General features: G+C 41.6%; 1 protein-coding gene across 6 annotated transcripts in view; it reads left to right on the top strand.

Moving 5' to 3' along the window:
• Positions 1 to 6,578: 6,578 nt before the first annotated feature.
• The window catches only part of sema4d (sema domain, immunoglobulin domain (Ig), transmembrane domain (TM) and short cytoplasmic domain, (semaphorin) 4D), a 44,685-nt gene continuing 28,058 nt past the window's right edge, over positions 6,579 to 23,205 (top strand). For 4 of the 6 annotated variants that reach the window (XM_067573485.1, XM_067573483.1, XM_067573484.1 and 1 more), the window contains exons 1-2: positions 6,580 to 6,740; positions 17,782 to 17,897. The gene's annotated coding sequence lies outside the window, so the exon portion shown is untranslated. Of the gene's footprint in view, positions 6,741 to 12,645; positions 12,977 to 17,781; positions 17,898 to 23,205 lie in introns of those variants that run through there. The other 2 variants (XM_067573480.1, XM_067573481.1) reach the window with 2 other exon arrangements.

Genomic DNA, 23,205 nt, shown 5'->3' with positions numbered 1-23,205 from the left:
TGCGGTAAACGAGTAATCTGCAGCCCAGCATTGGCCACCCGGAAACACCTGACCGCACCGGGGAGATTTGGTTGGAGCATGAGCATCTGGCCCGCCCCCCCTTGAAAGGGGTTTTAGGTTTTCACTTTCTAGCTCAAGGTAGTAAAGCCATGCAGCTAAAGAGAGTGTAGGCTGACGCTGGTCAAATTCATACACCTGTTTTATTGGTGGCAGTAATGCACAAATACATTGCAATCTTTCATAGCTCCTGAAAAAAACAAGGATTGTTGTGTGTATAAATTGGAGCTGCAACAATTAGCCGATTAATCCATTAGTTGCCAACTATTGAATCTTCAGCCATCTTGATAATAGACAAATCGTTTTGAGTCATTTTCTGAGACAAAAATGTCCAACTTCTCTGCTTCCAGCTCCTCAAATGTAAATATTTTCTGGTTTCTTTAGTCCTCTATGACTGTAAACTTAATATCTTTGGGTTGTGGACAAAACAAGACATTTGAAGACACCTTGGGCTTTTCACCATTTTCTGACATTTTATGGACCAAACAGCTGATCGATTAAACAAAAAAAATAATCGACAGATTAATAGATAATTAAAATAATCATTAGTTGGAACTGTACACTGTGATGTAGTAAATTCATGTTGTTAATCTCCTACACAGAACAGAAACAAGCTTTATCTGTTGCTCTATAAAGTTTGAATTATGAGCCCTCATAGTCATAGAAAATAACACCATTAGTTCATACAATTGAATTGTACTGCCTGAGAATTTCAAAAGACCCTTTAATGTTTGTCCTGTATTCAAGCAGTAATCATAACCATACCAAAAGTAAATCAGACTTGAATCCAAGCTCAGAGTTAGTTAGTTGGCTGAACAGGTGATGTGCAGTGTAAAAACACTGCAATCACTGCTACTATTGACTTCTAATGATTGTGAAACTGGAGATATTGCATTTTATTTATGTATTGATCCTGCACGGTGATATCACTATGTGGGGAAAAAGTGTGAGATAATGACATATTTCACATGAAACCATATTGTACAATGTAGCCTATAGTCAGTGCAATACTGACGGTTAGTGAGTGCAATACTATTTAACCAAATTTTTAATTGGATATCTAATTTATGGCCTCCTTTGCACATCTGTATTTTTAAACATTTTTATTGTTTTTATCCTTTTAAATATGCACTGCCACTTTACTGACCACTGGTCACTGTGTTCTGTTATTTTAGGAATAGTGTAAACACTATGTACCAGGGGTACAATAGTGTATTTTGTATGTCTGTACATATGGAGATGATGTACCCATATTTTTTTTCTATAAGCAGCTGTATGCAACACTTATATACAATAATATATATACCGTACACAATAATATCTTATCTTATACTAATATTGAGTTTGGAACTGTGGTCAAAACAGTTGTGGTTTCACTCCAAAATTTAAAACATATATGGGGTCTGTGCATTCTTTGAAAGGTGATACAAAATGATAAAAGCATACATTGAATTTAATTGAATGATTTTGCTCAGATGCACTAGACGTGTGGTGTTATTTCTGAGATAACACAAACAACTTTGAATTTCGTTTAGCTAAATCATCGGAGCAATCAAACCCATTTTTAAGAGCATGTAGGGTTACGCTTGAATAATTTAGGCCTCATCTCTTTATCCCTGTGCAAATGTCACATTATCCGTTTTATTTGTGCATCTTAGGTAACAAAATGCAGCTTCACCTTGATTTAAAGCCAAACTCAATACAGCTGTGGTGCTTATAATGACACAACTGTATTGCAGCACATGTTGACTTTATGGTGCAAGTCAGGCAAGCTATTTTAAAACCATGTTGATGGCACTCGGGGTCAATTACATCACACTGGACCCACAGCGAGTCTGCAAACATTGTACAGTAGAGCCTACTGTATGATGTACAACTGGGAAAATTTAGCCCACCCACCAGGGGGCGCAATAAACTGATTAGTCAGAGATTGGAGGCGGGACTTCCGGTGAAAACACTCCTCAATCGCCCCCAGTGTCCCCTCCCTCTCATAGGCTATTTATCTCCCAAATATATACCTCCATAGTCTTTGATGGAACAATTTGAGTTACTGCAGCACAGACAGCAAAGTGACTGCAGCAGAAAGAGGGCAACAAGGGGCAATTACATGATTTATGAGCGTGCAGTAGCCTATACAGCACAACATAAGGAAGATATATTCACTATCCTAAACACTAGATGGTGCTGCTTTGCCACATTGGTGCAAGTCAGTGTTTTGTTGCATTAATGTTATTCCCTGGGGTCAATGAAGTACATGAAATAACCAACCAGGCCAGAGTTTATATATTAGACAGTATTATGATGTTAAGATAAATAGGTCAGGTAATCATCAACTTGAAGGACATAAAAATATGTCTTGCATTTCATTGCACTGTAAATAACCAGGGGCCGATTTAGTGATGTGGGGGCTGCAGGTAAACGCTGTCTTGCTTCATTTTCACCATTTCTCTAACTGGGAATGTTGGTATTGGCAGTGATAGGCTAGAATAAGTACTCATTATTAATACTGCACAGTAAAAATACTGTAAAAGTTCAAGTCCTGCATTCAAAGTTTTACTTAAAAGTGAAGAGTGAAAGAGAGGTATTATCAGCACGATGTACTTAGATTCACTTAACTAGTGTTCAAGGTGGAGCTTTTAATTCTTATATAATGCTGCATAGTTTAATCAATAATAATGTATCATATTTTATTTGTTATATTTTGTGAGTAAATGAATCTGCAGTATAACCAGTAACATTTATCTATGTATTGGCATAATGTTTTCTTCTGGAGTAGAAGTATACAATTGCATACTTTTTAAGTACTTTGGTGGACATTTTGTAAGGTATTTCAGGGTAAAATGAGTTAGAATCGTGACATAACTCAATATTTTTCATATCTAACCATCATAATAGCTGTTTGGGGCCCTTTTAGTTGGGGGCCCCAGGCAGTTGCCTACCTTGCCTAATGGTAAAGTCTGCCCCTGCACACAAGGAATGTGGGAGAGGAAACTTAAAAGAGAAGAGGAGAGGCCCAGCCACAGGCTACAACATAAGGTAGCTTATTATGACATTGCTGTTTGTTACATTTTCTTATTTCTTTAGTATACAGTGAACATGAAGTGTGAGTGAGAAACAGGACATTTTTGCTTCGTTATTCCGTTCCATGACAAACCAATATTTAAAGCTCAAGCTCATTTATTTGCATAAAAACATCACCAGTTATTTTTTTAACCCATAACTGCCAGGCCTTACTTCTTCATAACTGTATAATAAGAGTATCTTTTAAATTGTCGGGCAACAAAGTCAAAGTTTAGACTGTAACTAATGTAATAATAAACTCATATGGGGGATAATTTTCCACAAGACTCTGGGGTTTACAGCATATATCCGTTAATACGAGTAGACTATTGGCCCTGACCTCTGACTCTTGTGGTGTCAATCCTGTCCCGTACCAGTTGCCACACAAGCAGTCTCCCCTTGACTGATCTCAGACCAGTGCTAGCCATTCCAGTGTTGTGAATAATTGTGGTCTGCCTTGTAGCATGGATACACCAGCGAGGGACTCTAAATATATCCGAATGGTGTGTCTGAAGAGCTCAGGCATGGAGATCGTATACTTACACTAGAAATGCACCTTACTGTATTACTTTCTCAGCCATTGTGTGTGCATGTGAGCGTTTCTGACTTCCTGTCCCTGTTATATTTACATTTTGGGCTTTCGTCTGTTTATATCTGGATCAACAGTAAAATAAGGCTCACTGTGTGTTGCATGCGTGTCACTGTATCTGTCTCCTTTTTTACATTGATATGTCATGTATACACAGAGCAACTTTAAATCCACCATCAACAATGTCCACGAAGGAGGAAGGAGAACGAGAAAACACATAGAAAGGCTGGCGAGAAAGACCTACGAGAACAGAGAAATTTATAAAATAGAAATCAAAAGAAAATATAGCCTATCTTTAAAAATGCAGATCTGCCTGAGCGGGCAACAAATCATTTGAGCTCAGCATTACGTTTGGGTTTCAGCACACATTCCTCGGTCACCTGTTTTCTCTTAGCTGCACATGTCACAGAGCGAGTGAAGATAAACCCAGCTGCTTTTCGTATTCATTTCAGGCAGCACTTATCGTCCCCTTTTAACTTCAGCCAGCCTTCAACCCTAAGCTCTCAAATCACTAGGGGTTGATATGAAAATAAACAATTTGTACTATAGCTGATGATGCCTGGGAGATGTATTGGCATATTAAGGGGTGCAGCCTAATTCTTCTTTACTGAAGTGACAGGAGATTGTAGACTTGTGGCACTGGGAATGTTTTTTACAGATGAGTGCACCTCTCCAGCTCAAATAAGCAGGTAGATTTCTGAACACTTGTTATTCAATGAACCCACAAAGCAAGCACAGAGGTAGACTGCAACGTTGTTCTGTCTTCCACCAGTAGCAATCTGTCTTTTTACTCAAAGATGGTATTGTATTCAGTCCGCAGTGCCATGGAAAGCCCCACTCCCTCCGCCTCTGCCCTGCACAATGAGACAAGGGTCAGCCTGTCTTTCCTTCACTGTGTTTTTGATTCACTTCTCCTTTAGGAAAATGTTGTATAACCTTTGACCCCCGACAGTGACCTTTTAAACCAACCGGCCCCACCTACAGAGTTCCTCGTCCAGGGTTTAAGGTTTAAGATTCTTCAACAGGCCCGTGACTAGCTGCCACAGAGGACACTGAGGTCATGTCCTCGGTCATATTTCTGGAAATTTGGGAGGTTATATGACATATAGAGGAGTTTACGATCACACATTGCACGTGTTGGGTTGTATAAGGTTGATTTTATATTTTTAGAAAGTAATAAATTAAAATCTGACTGTTTTTAAACAAGAAAAGGGGATTAGTATTCTCCATCCATGCATTTTTTTAAATGCAAATTTTCATTGGAGTTTGGTTGGTGGCGAGTCAACAATGAGAAATGCAAAGAAAGGTCACTGACAAAATAGACAAATGAAGAACCATATTGCTATATAGTAAGTGTGTGCATTGTAGTAACCCTATAGCAGCTGTCTGTTAGGGTCTCGGCAGTGGTGGAAGAAGTATTCAGATCCTTTAGTTGAGTAAATGTAACGATACCACAGTTTGAAAATACTACATTACAAGTAAAAGTCCAGAAGTTTTAAGAGCAAAATGTACTTATAGTATTGTTAGTGAAAGTATCCCTTATGTCCTTATTCCTTAAGTGTTCAATTATTATTTATAATATTATTTTTGTAGATGTGGGAAAGTAGGAAAAACTCATTTTAACTCCTAACTTTAATGTAGCGTTTGGCAGTTTTCTCTAAAAATGCATCATATTTTATGATTTGATCATACATTTTGGATGAAAAGTTTACCTCTGTTGTCAAATAGTGGAGTAAAAAGAACAATATTTGCCTCTCAAATGTAGTGGAGTAGAAGTAAAAGTAGCATAAAATTGAAATTCTTAAGTACATCACCATTGTACTCATGTACAGTACTTGAGTAAATGTACTCAGTTACTTTCCAACACTGGGTTTCCTATTGGAAATGGCCATTTTTATGAAATTATATTATGTAGGTCTATTTGTCATTAACTAATATGATAGAAATTCCTCATTCACTCTTGCACCATTTATAAATTCAGGCTGGTAACTTGTTACTTACTTTGATCAGTGAAAGCAAAAATACCAGTACCTATCTTTTGAAATACTCTGTTATGAGTAAAAGTTATGCATCTGAAAAAAAGCATTAGCATAACTCAAAATACAAAGTACCAAAAGTACTCATTGTGCAGAATGGCCTATTTCAGAATGATTGAATTATAAATATTGATGCATTAATGTTGCAGCTGGTAAATGTTGGGCTTATTTTAACTAATTTATATTCTGCTGGGTATTTTAATCCAATGGTTCTCAAAGTGGGGTCCAGGGACCCTCTGGGGTCCTTGAGGGAGTTCCAGGGGGTCCCCAGAGAAAAGGGGGAATAATTTATTTTCACTATAATTGCATCCATAAGTAACACAACAAAAGAATATGTGACTATTTTGGTCATGGGTTTCATATGCTTTCTGTGATAAAACATTTAAAAGCAAAAATCTTATCAGATGGGAGACCCTGGGACAAAATCCTATCAAATGGGGTCCAGGGTCTAATTTGTGTCAGTTTAGGGGTCCTTGACGTGAACCACTGTCTTAATCTATAAGACATCATCCAATTGTTGATTATTATGTATATTCATAATATAAATCTGCAAAATAACTAAAGTTGTCAAATGTAGTTCAGTAGAAAATGCAGAAACAGAAGTAGCCTATAAAGGTTTACTCAAGAAAAGTACCACAAAATTGTAATTTAGTAAAGTACTTGAGTAAATGTGTTTATAAAATTTCCATCTATGGCTACAATGGTTGCTGAAAAGAAAAGAAAACGTCCAGGTTGAAGCTGCTTGTGAACTTTCTGAAGGATACCTCGGTTCCCCCACCACCACCACCACCACCACCTCCACCCTGTGTGCCCTCCCCCCTGTCTGTTGATATCACAGCCCGGAGAGGTTTGAATGCAGCCTCTGGCCCCCGCCGCCATGCTGCGCTGAGCTGAGAGAGAGAGAGAGAGAGAGAGCGACAAACCAAACTTTGTGACGCTGCTGCTGCACCGACACTCATCTCCTAACACACCGGGACAAAGAGGAAAACCTCCCCTCGGTGAGTACCAGCCGCTTTCGCTTCCGTGCAAAATGAAATTTGCGCCAACTAGCCGGTGAAAGCGACGCTGGCGGAACTTTTCTGTTTGAAATTTGCGAAGTAATTTCAGCCCCGCTGCTCGTACTCATGCGTGCTGTCGCGGACTTCCAGCTCAGCTGCACTTGTTGCACTGTAGCCGAAACCCCTGCTGAGACACAAAAGAAGAAAAAATTACATCTTTGCAATTCTCTATTTTGAGCTGTCCCGCGTTTTGACGGCGCAGAAAACTTATATATCACTTTCCCGCGACGTTTCTGGGCCGAATTGCAGAAAAATGAGATGTTACCAAGCGCTGTAGTTGGCTGACTGTTGCGTCCACGCAGTCGCTTGTCACTGTCCTTGAAGCGCTAAATAACTCCTGAATATAATATTACGTGTCCACCAGCAGTGGTCACACAAATCTTTTTAAAGATTAAACTCCCCTTGCAATTTTAAAATGCCATTCTGGCACCCAGAGGTCACTGAGAGGTTTCTAACCTTGGCATGCATAAATCAAGGGTGCTCTTTCATTGCAACAACAAAAGCCCTTTTATTGACAGCACTGAAGCACATATCCACGTTACCACAGTTTATATGTGGACTAGTTGGACCATCAAGTGAAAAAAATACCTGCAACAGGCACTGGTTTGATTTCACATAGTTGACTTGCAGCCCCACAGTCTCTCAAGATGTGTGTTTCTTTTTAGTTGTTTTTCTTCAGCCTTGAAGGCATCTTGTGCCAAGACAGGAGGGCAGTGCAGCTGGGGCTCATCAGCAGATGGTCATAAACCTTTCACCTGCATGCATGTCTAGTCTTAGTTGGAGCTGTGTGGACCGGAGGGAGTAATAAGAAGTTATGGAGCTGCTTTCTGTCTCACCATTTGCCCTCTGGCCTGGCTAACCCAAGTCCTGCGTCTCCATGACTCTCTTGGCTCGATGCAGTATAATTCAAACTGCACCATCACCACCCTGTTACTCCTCTTGACCTTTACCCCTTCGATAGAGTACATGCCTTCACAGGCTCAAGTTCTCTTATCTTGTATATTACTGCTGATTAGAGCTGAAACAATCAATCGATTTATCTGATCAACAGAAAGTGAATTAGGAGATGTTTTGATCATCGTTTTAATGCTGTGAATACTTTCACTGTCGAGTAATGCGCCGATTATTTTCCCATCTTATTCATTTCTGGTCTATGAAATGTGAAAAATGCACATTGCTGTTTCCCTGAACCCAAGGTCATGTCTTCATATTTCATATGTTGTCCGATCAGAGATCCAGAAATCACAAAGTATTGAGTCTAATATCATAGAAGACATAGAAGACCAGTTATTTACATTTGAAGATGAATTTGTGGCAGTTTTGCTTTAAAAACTAATCAATTATCAAAATAGTTGCAGGTTTGTTTTCTGTCGATTAATCAACTGAACGTTTCAGCTCTAAATTGGAATTTTTCAAACAAAAAATGGCAAACATTTGATGGTTCCAGCATCCTAATTTCTAGGATTTTCTGCTTTTCTTTGAATATCTTTGGATTTCGGACTGCTGGGACACAAAAGTCTGACAATTTGAAGACGTCACCTTGGGCTCCTGGACATCGTGATGGGTGTTTTCCCACTATTTGGTGACATTTTACAGACCAAAAATGAATGCTGTTAATTGAGAAATAATTAGAAATTAATTGATAATTAAAATAATCATTAGTTGCAGCCCTATTCCTAATAAAAGAAGAATTTGTTAGCATTTGTCTTTTCTACATACTTGTTAACATTTCAGGCTCATAATGAATGAATGGATGCTCTTAACTTAAGAATAAATAATCCCCCTCACATTATATGGGAGGGTTACATTGCATAAGCACTGTGGAATTTTGAAACATGCCAGCTATTTAGTTGCTCACTAAATACAGCTGTTGTGCTTTCTAAATCTGTTTTCCACTGCTTCGTTAGTGACATTAACCGCCCCGCCTCAACCTCCTCTCCTCCCCGCTCAGCGTTTCGACAAATGCAGGGGCCATGACATCCCTTCCCTCGCGGCCTCAATAAGTAATTCTTCTGCCTCATCGAGTTTGATTCCACAGGTCCTTGGCTGGGTCATATCAGGCATGGGGCAGCCACTCGGATCTTGTCAATATGATGGGGCTGGCTGGCGCTTCAGTGGCACCCGGGCAAGCCACAATCATGTCAGCCAGACCCTCAGGGGGGGCCCGAAGAACTAGCCAGAACAGGATATTGCTGTGTGATCATTCACCAGCAGCAGACAAATCATTAAACCAGTGGCTGCGTGCCACTGAGCGGTCTAGGCATTTCTGTCTGTCACACTGACTTTCCCTCAGGTTAGAAGTTGTGTTTGTGTTGTAAGGTTGTCATTGCTTCTTGCGGAAGGAACGTTAAATCATGTAGATTTATTATTTTGTGTGAAACAAAGCAGGTTACAAGCATTGATGCAATCATTTTTGATCCTCAGTCATTGCAGATAAACTGTAGTCTTGATTTGTTTTGTAGATTTGAACCCGTGCTGTTTAACTTACCTGCTTTTTATGGGGGGTATCTTAAAGGATATGGCTGGCAATTTTCAATATTTTCAACAAATCTCATGTGCAGAGCCAAACCAACAATGAATTGAATGAACTCCTACTTGGAATTATTGTGTGTGTATCCAAAGCCTGATTATATCTTATTCTTGTGTGCTGTTGTTGTCCAAAAACTGTAAAAGACACGTCAATGGGCCACACTGTTGCACTGCGTTTACAGTGCTTTGCTAGCTTGTTGTGCTACATGTCACAACCGATTTTACAATGGGAAAACGTAGCACAAAGTCAAGAGGTTGTGATATGTAGCACAACAAGCTAGCAAAACACTGTCAAACGCAGCTGTGTTCCCGCGTATGCTAAGAGGTGTCTGCTGTACACAGAACTACTCTCCAGAGACTGAAAACATAGTTGCAGTTATTAGTCTTTGGAGCTGTTTCTAAACAAACTGCCGTGTCCAAACTCCTCATAGCAAAGGAACATGTCACCAAGTGCAGCAGTTTGGCTCACTGACATGTTTTTAATAGGTTTTTTACTACAACGGAGGTCTACGGCACAGAGGAATACGATATAGCAGGCTTTGGATACACACACACAAGACTTGTAAGCAGGATTAATTCATTATTGGTTTGGTTCTGCACATGAGATTTGTTGGCACTAAAAAAAACTGTAGAGAAATCGCCAGCCTTTCTGGGACTTCCCATATTGGGAAAGCTAATTGGTCTATTTTTAACGTGTGTGTGTCTGTATTTGATTTGTTTGAATTCTGTTAGCGGAGAATCTGATCTATCCGTAAGTTATTCTTTGTCTTTTTACACACTCAGTGGAAGCACAGGATTCACATGTGCTAAATTAAATTACACAGACCGCCCTTGCTTGTTAATGATAACCATACTTGTGCACGCAAACCCATCTTTAGAGTCCTTTTTTTTTTTTTTTTTTTTCATCAATAATCAATTTAAAATGGGTGGGAAGTGGGAATCCAGTCAGGAGCTACATGGCTGAAAGAGATCTTTGTTTTAAACCTGAACTTTGTGCAGAAATGGCGCTTGTTTTGGATGTCAGGGGTTATTTACTTGGATGCCTTGTTTTGGGTTCAGACCAAACCCTGGCTGTTTGTCAAATTTCTCTCTTGTAAAAAAAAAAAAAAAAAAAAAAGTTGGAGCATTGAAATCGGTTCTTACTGGAGCGAATCCAGTGTTGCTTATAGGAGCGCACATTAAGCACACATGCTGCGTTTGTGTGCTACTCCTCAGACCCAAATGCAATTATTCAACCACCTCAACGGAGACCCAGTTTTAAGAGACGTCACTTTTCTTCACATGCCTACAGTGAGTGACTGTCAGGTAATTGAATAAACTCTAATGGGTTTGAGGGTCACCATTCATGAGCCGTCAGAGGCTTTCTTCACAGACCACTACTACACTCATCCCCTCTGCTGAGTTTGCTCGTCAGGCAGCCCCTCTGGTAGAATAATACCTGCAAATGGTCTGACAGTGTCTGGGCAGCAGCACTTCCCCCCCTGCTGTGAAGGTCACTGTAAAAGGTGCTACGTCTTCGACACGGACACACACGGCCCTCATTGTTCCCTCCTGCTCATTAGCAATCTAATTATCAGGATTCTCCCGCAGTCGAGTCAGCAACTCACTTTAATTTTAAATCATATGCACTGCATACTGAAAGAGGAACCAATGCGATTCAAATGACAACAGGGTGACCTTTTTTATACAAGCCAAATAGATGTCCTGGTATTAGGAAACAAGGTAGGAGAATTTGATGTATGAGTTGCAGCAACCTCATTGTTCTGGTCCTGCAGGAGTTAAAGGGTAGAGGTCAGGGGCCAAGTCTGTGGTGCTCTGATGTTGAGGTGTGCTGTGCTGGCTCTGAGAAACAGACATCTGGGGCAACCCCCACCTCCTTTTGAAACACACACACACACACAGACACATACACATACAAACCTCCCCTGCCACACCCTAGTACCCCAACACCCTCAGGCTGGAATAATTTCCTATTGGCAAATAGAGTAGCATCTGGCTGCATATCAGAAGCAGACAGCAGCATGTGTAGGCACTTTCTGTGTGTGCTTCCGTGTTACTGGCCATGCATAATGCATTGCCGCATTCCAGAGATGTCTCAGCAAAATTGTCTCATGATTGAATGGTAGTTTCAAATCAGCTGATGCAAAGATAAACACTGGATGTTTTTTTGCATTTTAAGTATAATAAGTTGAGGAACAGTCCTCACCCTGCACGGCTCAGTCACTTTAGTTCTTTTCAGTGAGCAAAAGGAGTTATTGCATTAGGGAGCGCAGCACAGCAGCTGCTTATTTGTTTGAAAATGCCGACAGTAATTGCATTAATGAAAACTGTGCAGGGAATCCAGGAAGATTCCCAAGACACTTCACCCATAGCCATGACTGACCGCAGAGAGTGCAGGAATCTACTGATGCAAGGCTGCAGTGCTATTGACGGCCTACTTGATGTTTTGAAAAGGTTCCCAGCGTTGTGTTGCTGAGAGCAGGGAGCTGGAAGGGAATGGAGTGGGGAGCTAGCCTACATACAGTACATTCTGTTGCTGTGGTAGATATCACTGTCTGACACAGCTGAGAGGAGAAGGTGCTGTCTGTCTTTGTCCAACTTTTCATCTTTTAATGGGGTAGCATTTGTTTATAGGCGATAGTTTTGCCTAGGGAAAGGTCTCGCATGACAGAAAGTTAATTTGCAATCAGCAGATTTTAATCAGTTTTCTTTTTTATCAGCTTGTTGTTGATTTGTTTAGTGTTTGCATAATGAGATGTAGCCTTCAAATCCCGACGTCAGTGATCCATCGCCCGAGGATACAAACTGTCTTTACAGTTAACGCGTGTGTGTGTGTGTGTGTGTGTTTGTGTGTGTGCGCGCAGTCCACATCACCTAGGGCTAAATACAGTGCTGAGAGAGGGCAGCAGCTGGACCTGCAGTCCCCATTCATTCCTTTTTAAAAGAGAGAAAAAACGTCCCCATAACAATAGACACACTCCCACAGACACACATGCACACTACCCTAACCTCAGCCCCCTCCCCCTCTTCACCCGCCACCCCAAATTACCCCTCCCCCCCACACCCCCTCCACCACCCCCACCCCCCCTTCAGCAATTGTGTGCATTGACGCTTTCCAGAGGCGCGATCCAATGCGCTGTCGCTCCTCACTGGCGAGCAGCGTGTGACTGCTGTGACAGGGGGGGAAAGGCAATCCTAGCCGTTTTGTTACACACTCAGACGGAGACAGTCTGCCACTGACATGCGTTAAAGTGAAACAGGCCTTTAATGCAAGCTCTCCACTGTTTACAGCCTCTCGTGCGCTTTTTTTTTTTTTTTTTTTTTTGAAAGTGTTTATCGCGCAAGATAGAGGGAGAGGCTGAGGGAGACCGAAGGAGGAGGGAGTGTGTGTGAAAGAGAAGAGGCACGACCGGGCAGTAGGGAGGAAGGAGGTGACAGACAAGTCGTGCCAGATGATCATATTCTATTTTTTTTTTTTTCATCTGTCATGCAAACCATTGGTGACTTTTCCAGTAATAACAGTGTGACTGAGCCGAGTTGGAAGAGCGTCTCTCTCTCTCTCTTTCTCTCTCTCCCTCTCTCTCTCTCTCCCTCTGTCTACAGCATTCTTCTCTCTCAACCTGCAGGATCCTCCCACTCAGATTATGGTAAGATTCACCGCACAAACATCTTGTTGGAGCACCCGTCTTACAATGTCAACACCTTTTTGCTTTGCCTTTAGAAATCAGATGGTTTTTTTTTTAAGCTGTGCAGTGGAGAGAGTGTCTTGTGCGGTGCATGCTATTTTTACCCAAATCATCAACCGGGAGGTAAATAATTCAGTGTTTTGGTGGGTGGAAGGTTCTCATGATGCAGTGAATGGGACTCTAATGTGACTTATTTTGAGGAAATAGCCACACAGTTCACTTAGATAAACTGTTTTGTCGTTGGCTGCATGAGTTCAGATTGATAATGTTTACAGACAAGAGGCAGCATCTTTTTATTATTTTCACCTATATCTGTTGTTTTGTTTATAGTAAGGTGTGTAGAAGGAGTTGTTGTTTTTCCTGGCTGGCTGCTGTCAGGTCATAAATCTGCCTCGAGAGTCTTAAGGAGTGGCATTATCCTCCCAGCTCGGACATTTCAGATTTTCCCTTTCACCACGCCACAAGTTGTTCATCTAAACTGGGCATTGAAACACTTGGAGAAAGATATTGCTGTAATTGTTTGTGAGCGCTGGGCTCAGACAGATCAAAGCTAGCTAACATGTCTTTTCAAGTGCTGCTGCTTTTACTTCAAAGAGCACTGTTCTTCCAGCTCGAAGCAGGTCCCTATCTCCACTGTGAAAACACTCTATCTGTGTCATTCACCTGATCTTTTTTAGCCACCAGCTGCAAACCTATTGCAGGATGATTTGAACTGCTCTTTATCGTTCACTGGTGTGTAGAGTTTCGAGCCAGGATCCACGCACTTTATCATTGTTTGCACAAGGAAGAGAAGGCAAGAGTTTAATTTTGGGTTTTGGGTAAGGAACTCTTTGCTTAGCAGCAAAACACTACATGCATCATCACCACAGTGAGCATGGGACATTTCTCATATGAAGCTCTCATACTCGGGAGGGACTTGCCACATTGTGCAAAAGCACAGACTTTTGCATATTTAAGCAATTTAGTTATTTCATTTGGAAATAGGCTTATTGTGTTTCTTCAGGAAAAGGCTGCAACATTTCATCCGTAACATTCTGGTGTAGCCTGCACTTTTGCAACAAAGACTGGAACAAGAACATTTGGGAGGCATTCGTTCAAATGTAGGCATTGTCCAAAGCCTTCTCGGAAGATGACCCTGATCTTTAAAAAAAAAAAAAATTTCCCATAAACACGGTGTGATGAGAGACCAGAGGAAATGGAACTAAACTGATTACCGGAAATGACTTGGGTGTATCAGCTAATGTCTGTCTCCGCATGGAAGACAGACACACAAGCAAAAGTTTAGTGAGCAGCTATTAGACAGGAAAATCAAAGTGACATACTGACAGTTAGGCAGATGCACCAGAGCATCAGGAAAGAGGGGAGGTCTTGATGTAGTCGTGTGAAATGGGGAAAGGAAAGCAGGAGGCACATCAGCCCGTTGAGCCATGACCCTCCACACACACAGACAGACTGCCACTGGCTGTCTCCAATGCTGGTGGCTGTCTGTCTGGGTTCGGGGGCTGATAGCACTGGGCGGGGTCGAGACCCTACCTTCACTCCTCCGTCTCCCTCCAGTCATAGCCCTATCAGCTGACCAGCGATAAAACCATTAATACCTCTTTGGTTAATCTGCGGTGGATTATTAACTGAAATCGACATGTTTTTGAGTGAGTGTGGTAAAACATATGATTCAAACGCTCCCATTTTCTGCTTCAGGTCTTTTATAGATCCCTGACAGTGGAATAAATTGGTATCTACCTTTTTATCTGCTTATGGAACCTAAATCCCATTCTGGCAGGTCACAATCTGTGTTACACCAGCGAAACAGCAAATAATCTATAAATCTAAAGTGATGTTATTGTAATCTTTTAGTGGTAGATAAGCTGAAGAGTTAATGCCATGTTTTGGATATTGCTCATCATCAGCCAGCAGGATACAGGATGTGCCTGCTCTCATTGCCTCATTAAAATTTCAAAATCAAAATGCCGGCTGTAAACGTCTGCTGATTTTATATGCATTCCCAAATAATGCATCATCAGCAGAGGTGTGTTTTTTACATATGAATTTTGCATTTTTATGAATTTATTATTAGTGATAATTGGGGGATTATGCATGCTTTGATTCGCCTGATAACCAGCAGCATTGTTCCAAAATTGTCATCATTGCCTCTTTGTCACACAATCTATTCTTCATCTGTGATTGGATTCATACTGTCAGCTCGCTACCCGGAGGATTTCTTGGTGCACTCTATTTATGCTAGCAAGCTGGCTGGTTGGCTGCCTTGGTAACTATGGTAACAGTATCCCCCAGAAAGTTGAAGAGACCAGTCCTTGCTAGGCTAATTGTGAGCAAGTGAAGCATGTCTGCAAAGTTAGACGTTAGTCCCAGCCCGGACAATGGCTTGTTGCAGTGGATTTTTTTTTTTTTTTGGTTTGTTGTCCTTAATGTCTTTTACAGACATGCATTATCCATCACAATAGAAGTGATTTGCTCAGAGCTTTTTGTTTTTATGAAGTATTTGAACACTGAATCATCTAGCTGCTTGACCTACATACACATAGAACAAAATAATGCACATAAAAAAAGGTGAAAAAAAGGACTTTGAACTCAATCACCATTGCAAACAGTGTCACAAAGGTGGAGCATATAATGTTTCACACTTGTATTTATCAATATGCTGAATATATTTGGTGTATCATTGTTATAACTGTAAATAAGTTACTATAGTTTAAGTCATTTTCCGTAACAGTGTTTTTCCTGGATTTTTCTGAGACAAAGGTGGCAAAGGCACGTGTGGTGTTGTGTACACAGTTTGCACCTTCAGAGTGTTGTGCGCTTAAGTGAAAAATTAACGATTTGACAGACCAAAGTGTCCACAGCGATTTAATTTTATACCAAGATGGAACAAAAAGCTGAAAAATAAGGGTTGTGACAAATGACAGTGTTTACTTTGTAGGCCTGGGACGATATGCTGATCTCCTGATACGATGCTATTATGATACTTGGGTGTTGATTTGATTCAGAACCGATTCTCAATGGAATGAATAGAAGAGGGGGCAATATTTTCAGTAGGGATATGTTTTTCCACCTAATTGCATTTTTTCCCACTTAATTGCAGAGAACATTAAGTTGTATCTGTATTGGAATTAACATATTATTATGCCAACCCTTATCGTGATGGCCCTCTGGCAATACAATGCTCTTCAAGATGTACACGTTCACTGTGCAAAACAAGAAAACTACTTCAACTTTAGTTTATGTAAAACATGCCATATTTATTTTAATGTAACATTTTCTTCCAAACAAAACTGCAAGATTCATCCTACTGAAACAGGCTTGGATGAAACTCTCCCTGAGATAATCCTGGCAAAAGCCACAACCAGGGCAAAATTGACCTATTTCACAAGCTGCAAAGTAAATAAATGTAATCTCTGTCCACAGGGATCATGTGAAAGTAAGTGCATCGTACAGCGTTCTGGCTTTATCGAAGGACAGGTTTTTTCGCCGGTGACTGTTTCTCTTTGTTTTTCACAAATTTGTCATAATGATCAGGATGATGGTTCTTAAAATGGGCAAGTGTTGAAGAAATGCTCCTCATCACATGACTGATGCTGAGCAATCATTGCAAATATCAACTTTGCTGTCCGTGTTGGACACTTTAAAAAAAAACTCCACACTGCAGACATATTGTTGCACCTTCTTTGACACTTGACGCAAGAAGACGTGATGTTGTCGCGCTGCATGCACACCCTTGCATCGGGGTCGTGGCGTCGAGCATTTAGTCATGCATCGAGCATGATCATATCAGCAGAAAAGTTCATTTTGGGCTGATGCGGATATTTCATTTTAGAGGACCAGTGTGTAGGATTTAGTGGCATCTAGCAGTGAGGTTGCAGATTGCAACCAACTGAATATCCTCCCCCTCGCCTCACAAGCGTGTCGGAGAACCTATGGTGGCCACATAACTTGACATACACAAATGGCCCTCTCTAGAGCCAGTGTTTGGTTTGTCCATTCTGGGCTACTGTAGAAACATGGCAGTGCAACATGGTGGGCTCCGTGGAAGAGGACCCGCTCCTTATGTAGATATAAAGGGCTCATTCTAATCTAATGAAAACACAAACTTTCTTATTTTCAGGTGATTATACACTACTTAAAACATGCTTATGAATATTATATAATATTTCTGCCAAGTCCGTTCCACTAGATGCCACTAAATGATGCCACGGATGATGTGCTGATATTATCATGCATACCTAATTTTCAGTCTCTTTCTCCAGTATACCGTGTGCCAAACCATTGACTGGTGTCCTTAGTCCACTGAAATACAATATGAAACATAACTGGCAGATAAGATAAATGGTCCACAACCTTTTTATTTTAAAAAGTTTACTGCATTATTTAATGAATTTGAAAGCAACTCACAGTCTCCTGCCTGTAACAAAATGAGGAGGAGGCGGAGTGCTCCTCTGTTATTAACATTATATCTCCAGCAGTTGAAAGCAGCCTCTCTGCTGCACCATTAGCTTCGGGGAAAGCCATCGCTGTCAAAGATGCTGAACAGGCGCAGGGTCTTCTGAGGTGAAACAGACAGAGCACTGAGTTATTTTCTTCACCTCAGAGTCGGTTTAAGTTGTTAAAGTGCTACAAAGGCAGCTGCCAATAATACAAAGGCCTGGAGTTAGATTGGAAGGGAAAACCCCACATAAGATTTTCAACCTCCTGCAGGTATGAATGAGTGATTTCCTCTAAACTAACTCGCATCGCTTTTCTATCTTTTGCAGACTGGCGTTGGGACGTTAGCCCTTGCCCTCACCCTCAACCATTTCTAACTGTGTGAAGAAAAGTGAAAAGAAGTTTTAATGAACCAGTATTCGCTAGCCGACGCCATGACAGACAAGTAAGTGATTTATCTTTTCTCAAGGGTGTGATTTGTGTATACCGCCTACTGTGCTCTTTGGCCTTTTTGTTTAGCTTGAAGTAAGAAGATGATGCACTGCTGTTGTGGTTACTTCTCTCGCTCTGTGCAAGATTGTCTGAGTGGAAGTGTGAGAGTGTTTCAGTACAGAACTGGTGGAGAATCGGGGGGTGGGGGGTGGTGGGTGGGGGGGGGTGGGTGATAGCACAGAAAGAAGTGTGTTGTGGTTGGGGGTTGGTATAAAGACAGTCTGTTTTGCCCCTGAAGACGTATGACATTTGCATCAGGGCTGATTTGCATTCTTGTTCACTGTGCTGGTATGTCGCTGCTGCTGTTACTTCGTCTTTATTTCCCCGACAAAACACAGTCATTTAAAGGGCTTTGAGCATTTTGCTGTGTTACCTCTTCTTTTGCTCCTTCTCTTCTCTTTTTGCGGTTCCTTCATCTTTTTCCCTTCTCTTTTCATTTAGGACCAGTTCTCTATACTCCCTATCTCTTTTTCTCTTTTTTTTTTTTTGTTTCTTTTGTCAACTTTGCCTTTGTCTCTCAGTCCGGTATTTGTAGGATTTGATCTATATAGAGGATGGAGAATTTGGGTGCAGTAAGCAAAATAATCTGCTGTCAGTGTTCATAATAAGCGGAATAAGTGGTGCAGGCCAGTCAGCTGAAAGGGATAGGCGCAAACATAGTGAGGGCCAAACAAGGTCAGGCCTATTATGTGCTTGAGTTACAGAAAATGAAAGGGGCAGTTAAAAAAAAAAAAAAAAAAAAGTTTGGCCCATAACAAAACCAAAAAAACAGGTTGTTTTCAGAATACTTTGATGCCACAGATAAATCGTAGTGATAATGGAGGCTTCTGCAGGATTTAGTGAAGAGGCAGAATAAATGTATACGCAAAGAGCGAAGTTGGTGAATGAGATAGCGGTGGTTCAGTGTTTGTATGCACTTAGTCAACCCCCCAGTATCTCTCCACTTATTAGTTATGCACCTGTTCACCCTCTCAGAGAGAGAGAGAGAAAGACAGGGAAGGAGAGGGGGGGGGGGGGGTGTCTGGTGAGTCACTCAGTCTTTCTGTGAAACAGGCCTCAGGGTAGTTCTCCTGGCCAGCACACTATAATGTCACAAGAAAATATTGTGCATCTAGCTGGTTAGTCAATCTGTATAATGCTGTATTTGCCCAGAGGGGAATTTCTCTTGCAAATTAGTAGGTTGTACAATTTCAGCCGTTCCCTCAAGGTTGCATTCCAGTTTTTTACAGAGCTGGACATTCAGGCTGGGAAGTTTTTAAGAGTTTTGCACATTACATAAAATTTATTAAGGCTCTGCTGGACCAAATCAAAATGAAAGTGAAGATTGGGAGTTTCTAAGTAAGTGATGATGTTGTTGACAAGCTGTCCCGTTGGATGAAAGGTATCCCAGCAACCAGAAAGGGCACAAGAGGAGGGGGGGGGGAGCGGTAGTTTATTGTGCGCTAGATGCTAGTCCATGTTGTAGGATGATTGTTCATCGGGGGAAGAATGATAAATGTTATGCCAAAAGGAAGTAAGGGGAAAAGTTGGAGGACGTGCCCCCCGACGGTGACGGCGAACAAAGCCTCCCTCCACATGGGACTACTTAAGATTCATACAAAGGCTGAAGAAGACGGCTACTTATTTTCCTTACTAACACACACACACACATCCACACGCACACACAGAGGCACGCACACACAGAGGCACGCACACAAATGCTCCGTTATTTTTCTCTAGCTCGCTCATGAGCAAACATTTACACAAAGCGGGATATCAGTCGACATTCCTTTTTAGATATGTGCATTCCAGTTGTTATTCCCAGATACAAGCTGGCACGCGGACAAAACAAGAAGTGGAATAACATTTTACACCGTGACTGCCAAGTGCGCAATGTTCACATTGGGTTTGTTTAAAGAGCTTTGTATCTGTGTTTTCCACGCAGATGTTGCTGTTGATTCGGGGAGCTGATTTTTATCTGCTCTCGCGTCCTCAAAAATGAACATGTTTCAGTTGCAGGATTTTAAGTTTAGCCTCCTATTGTACCAGGATGCCCTGGGATGAGGAAAGTTTCAAAAGCCAAATTTGCTCCGTAGTGCTTGTAGACAGGGATTCTTTCTGTTGAAATTCAAGCCTGCATAATCCTCTTCAACACACTGCTTTGTGTGTGTGTGTGTGTGTGTGTGTGTGTGTGTGTGTATGTGTGTGTGTGCAAAAGTACAGAGTCCATGCACCCTCCATCCAGGATTTGAGTGAATAGGAATTTCATCTGGATTTTCTTTTTTTTTTTTTTTTTTTTTTTCCCTTTCAGAAAGATTTTCACCAGGGTTTACTGTATTGCATCATTTATGAAAGACAATATCCCAAATGAACAGAGAGGATGTAGTCCAATGAAAATGTTGCTTTTAATGAATTAAAAAATATGTTATTTGGCCTAAAGTGTTAAACTCTCAGTTAAGTTCACCGTTCTTTGGGGAAAAACACAAAAACAAAAGAAAGATGTAAAAAATGTGTTCCTTAAGCGCTCAAGCCACACTATCATATTTCTTTATGCAACTGTTCCATTCTTGTTTTCCATAAGGAGAATCTGCCTCCTACTCATTTCTCCTCGCTCTTCTTTGTCCTCGCTCTTCCTTCTCTTCAACCACTGTATGAATTTGCACGCTTGAATATCCTCTCTCATACCAAAGCCTGTTTTCTCCCTCTTCTTATGTCCTCTCTCGTTTTTCCTTCCCTCCCCCACCTGTGGTGGTGCACACTGACAGCCCTGTCAGAGGCTTGGGATGTTTATAGATGGACAGTAAGGATGGTTGCACAGATGAGAGTGTGTGTGTGTGTGTGTGTGTGTGTGTGTGAGATCGGATGGAGGTGTAGGGTTTTTTTGGTTTTTTTTACAAGAATGACCACACGGTCATAGAGATGAGTGGCCTTTGTCAGTCTACTGGATGTCTGTGTGCTTTGTGTATCTGTACCAGTCAAAGTCCCACGTGTGAGTGTATTCATATCAGTCTCAGGGGAGCGAGGATCCAAAACCACTAATAGGAGCTTGTTAAGAGCTTTCTGTCAAGCAAAGCTTTGAAAACTGCAACGCTTTGTCATTTGGGGCATTTTCACACCTATCTGGTCTGAATCAGTTGAGTTGGTTCTCCCCTTGGTCGGGTTTCTTTTCACACAGAGGAAAGTCCAAGCAAGCAAAAATGCAGCACCGCAAGCCACATGTTCACTGGCCAAATACAGCGTACTAGTCCAGGTCTTACCTCAATTCATTCTCTAGCTAGTTTCTAGCAGCATTATTTTTTTATCCCACCAGCATTCTGCGAAGACTTGCACCTACTTTGCCTCTGATTGGCTTTGACCCAGATATTTTTACCCTAACCATGTCACTCCTTGTGCCCAAACCTAACCAACGAAAGCAACGACTACTAGCCAATCAAAGTGAGAGTGGGGAGGATCTTCCTGGTATGCAGGTGGGGAAAAAAAATAAGGCTTGCTAACATCTGTTAAATTCACTCATCTGCATCCTGCTATGTACAGCTCACCTGGCTACGGGAGCCGTTTTACTCAAACTTGCAGAGTGCACCGAGTGTTCAGGGCGGATTATGGATGGATCACGTTCCCACCACAAACAAACCGCCTCCTCTTAAGGGTCTCGGTGTGGTTATTGCACCCAAGTGCGATTACTAGGGTTGGGTAACAAACTTTTAAGGGTACCAACCAAATCACATTGGTATTACCTAGTCACGTTCGATCAATCAGTGCCAAATTCCAGTTACTTGCGGGACTGAGAGTGCTTGCAGCCCCAATATAAGTTTTAAAACACACATTTACCAACCGAAGCATCTTACACCGAGTCTCCGACACTGACAGGAGCACCAACATGTGGATACAGAGAGCTACAACTGATCCATTTTTACTAGCCTGCACAGTGGCTAGCAGCTAATTAGCATGGCTAGGATTGTTAGCATAGCCGTGCTGTGATGTGTGTAGCCCGTAGACTGTATAAAAAAATTAAGGTGTAGCTGAGGTGTTTGGGTTTAACAGCACTGTGCTGGGCAGGTGACAGGTGTGTTTACGCTGTTTGTGTGCTCTGAAAAACATCACAGCGCTGATATAAAGTCACTGTTAGCTTAGCATGCTAATCGTACATAAACATATGATATCCATACATATCCCTTTACGTATGGTCTCTCTTTAATAACGAAGTATGTATTACTTTATTATTACACCCTTAGAAAGCTGCCAAACACCCAAGCTGTCTTTTTTGTCAGCTTAAACTGTCATTGTGTGACTTTCTGTTAAGTGACAAGGGGGGAAAAAACTCCTGGAGCCAACTGGAGACTTTCGGTCAAATGATTTAAGGGGTGGTATTAAGGCATTGGTTTAATATACCTGAACCAGTGTTGTGTTACATAGGATACTGGTAAGAGGAAGGGAGTGGTGGTCATAAGATACTGACAAAAGCTCAAACTGGGACCTTTTTACCAGCACTTGGGAAAATCAGGTGTCACAGTGGAGAGGGCTCAATAGCCCAGCCTGTCAATATGTTTACCATGGGCTGGGTTTCTGAAGAAGGGCCATTAATACATTTGTTCTGGCTTGAAGAGTCCTCAAAAGGCCAGCTTTGGCCAGTCCTCATTCAAGTCCGCTCATCAATTAAGAAAACTCAGACCCGTGACATTTCCACTTCCTCTCTGTCCCCTCTCCAGACCGCTGTGTCACCAAGGGCGTGGTTTGGGGGGCACCGCAGAGCTCGCCCACAGGCCCGACACCCACTCAGCACATCTTGAATTAAGACATGCGAAGGCGTGGTGTCACTAATGTCATCGGGATTCGTGGGTGCATAGTAAAAACTCTGTATCAGCTGTCACAGGGTTTTGTGGGAGCCGAGGGAAGCCGAGTCAAAGTGCTTCCTAAGGATGTCGAGGGGGATGTAACCTTTGGCCTACGGCTCATCAATCTTACGCAACTGTCATCTTCTCCCAGTGCTGCATTGATGCTGTCAGAGGAGGCCGAGAGGCAGGGACTCGTTGTGTCGTGTATTTGTGCTTGCTTGCATACATGTTTTTTTTTCTTTGTGTGTGTGTCTCTGAGTGAAGGAGTGACTGAAGAATGGGGAAAGTCTGGAGGAAAATGGAAAATCACAGGGTGATACTGTGCATATTGAAGGTCCGCATGGCTTTCTCATTACCGTCTTTTTAAAAGTGGCTATTCACTGCAACCAGCAAGCTTGACCTTGATCTATGTGAATAGTCGTCTGTGGCTTCGGAAATCATGAAACTGAT

This window comes from Thunnus thynnus, chromosome 19 (genome assembly GCF_963924715.1).
Source record: "Thunnus thynnus chromosome 19, fThuThy2.1, whole genome shotgun sequence".
In the NCBI taxonomy this organism is placed as follows: Eukaryota; Metazoa; Chordata; class Actinopteri; order Scombriformes; family Scombridae; genus Thunnus; species Thunnus thynnus.
The sequence above is the reverse complement of the archived record's forward strand: the minus strand, read 5'-3'. Positions and strand labels throughout refer to the sequence as shown.